Source organism: Microtus ochrogaster, unplaced genomic scaffold (genome assembly GCF_000317375.1).
Source record: "Microtus ochrogaster isolate Prairie Vole_2 unplaced genomic scaffold, MicOch1.0 UNK1, whole genome shotgun sequence".
NCBI lineage: Eukaryota > Metazoa > Chordata > Mammalia > Rodentia > Cricetidae > Microtus > Microtus ochrogaster.
Genome location: NW_004949099.1, coordinates 9,525,004 through 9,527,278, shown reverse-complemented (window position 1 = coordinate 9,527,278; position 2,275 = coordinate 9,525,004).

The following is a 2,275-nucleotide window of genomic DNA, read 5'->3' as shown; positions in this document are numbered from 1 at the left end:
AACCAGGGCCCTCGCTCCAGGACCGCAGCATCATGGCTTAGTGTTCTTGGCAGATGGAGGTTGTTGGTTTTCACTTGGTCCTGGCCAAATTGTCCCTAATTACAGAACAGATAATATAATTGTGTCCTAATCAGTGGGCACATTCCTAAACTCTCACTTACTGACTGCCAGTTCGGGGGTGTGGCTACTCCAAACACAGCTGTGTCCTGTCCTAGCTAAAGCTACATGTTTTGCATGCACCAGTGAAAATCAAGCAGATTTGAAATATCACTAGGTGGAGGGAGATTTTTCTGATCTCTGGGTCTGTGTGCCTCTCAAATATCAGCTCTGGGTGGGAAGGGCTGTTGGCATTTGATACCATCCTGCTAGGTTGTGTATTTGACAGCTGGAGTGTCTTTTTCCCAGCCACTAGCCTGACTACTGTCATATCGCCAATTAAAGTCTCAGGCAATTAATGTTATTTTCCTCAAGGGCTGCTGGCAAGACCTCTATCATGTAGCCCTTCATGCGGAATCGGTGACCTTTGGAGATGCATGCCCAAGAGCAGCAAAGAAGCCTGGCTGTGCAGCTACGGTGCTTCATTAAATGACGAAGAGTATGAAAATAAATTGTACTTGCTCTGTGCAGAGATTTCTGCGAAGCTCTTTATTTCCTAGGATCCTAAGCAATGAAGATGTATGTCTCCACCGAAACCCAGATAAACCATAAAAGGCAGCAGATATACTGAACAGTGGTGCGTTTACATATGCTCAGCAAATTATTTGACAGAATTTATGAATTGGAACATGTTCAGAATTGGGCTTCATAACTTATAGTTTATACTTGTCTTACCACATTTTAAAGAGGGACATTAACGAACTGAAAACAAAAAAAAAAAAAAAAGGAAGGCCCTGACTTTTTGCAGGGAGAAAATGGAACTGTTTAATCCTCACAGATTAATTCTGTAATAGATAAAATGAGCTGTCTGCAAGGAAAGTTGTCTCTGGCTCCTCCCAAAGGATTGCTCTTGTCCCCTCTTGAGAAGAGCACAATGGGCAGAGTGGGCCCTTAATTCAAATGGCTGGAGTTTGTAAAATAAATAAATATGGACTCCAGCGAGGGAAGCAAATCAGAGCCTTGCTCAGGCATCATCAGAGAAGCTTCCTGCTGAAGCAGGGGAGAGTCCAGGACCCACAGTCAGGCACTATGCAGGGGAGAGTCCAGGACCCACAGTCAGGCACTATGCAGAGAGCCAACACTCAGCCCTAAAAAGGATGTCTCCATCAAATCCCTCCTGCAGGGTTCAGGAAACCCTTCAGAAGAGGAGGCACAAAGAGAGTAAGAGCCAGAGGTGATGGAGGACACCAAGGCTATAAAGCCTCTGAATCAACAGGACTGATGAACACATGAACTCACAGAGACTGAGGCAGCATGCGCAGGGCCTGCCCGGGTCTACACCAGGGAGGTCCTAGAGCTGAAAGAAGTAGACACATGCCTCCATCCCTAGTCCAGAACCACTTGCAAATGAAAACTTATTTTTCTCCAAGGGGGTCTCACTGGGCAAACATACTACTCTTAAGGGTGGGCAAGGGTAGGCCATAGATGGTCAACAAAAAATGAACTCAGTGGCATCTTTGGAGGTTCTTTGTCTCATAACGTCATGTCATGGACTTTCCCTTTTTAAAAAAGAAACTTATTTTTTATTTTAATACACACACACACACACACACACACACACACACACACACACACACACACATTCTCTCCTTTTACCTTACAGGTCCTTTGCATCTATAAGATGGTTCCCAGTTTACTGTTTTTATGGGATTTCTCAGTGTGCGAACAAGCGTGTATCTGAGTCTATTTCTTGTGCCTTTCCTTTGACTCTTTCCCTTCCATTCATTTGTTTTGTCCTACTCTTATGTGTTTATTTTTGTTTTGTTTTATTTTCCCTTAAAAGCCTACTTGTTTTTTAATGAAACACAGAAATGGGGGTGGATCCAGATGAGAAGGGAATGTGGGGAGGAAGTGGAGTAGTAGAGGGAGAGGAAGCTGTAATAAAAATATATTATGTGAGAAAAAAAATCTATTTTCAATAAAAGGGAAAAAAGAAAAATAAATACGTAAATATTTACAGAAATAAATGAATGGGATCAATAGTGCAGGGTGACCTACCATCATGTGAACCAGGACTGCAAACTGGTAGCTCTAGGAGCTTTCACAGAGATGGGGAAGGTTCATCCATTCAGTACTCTTTGGATTCTTGTTATTAAAGCTTAATTTACACACACACACA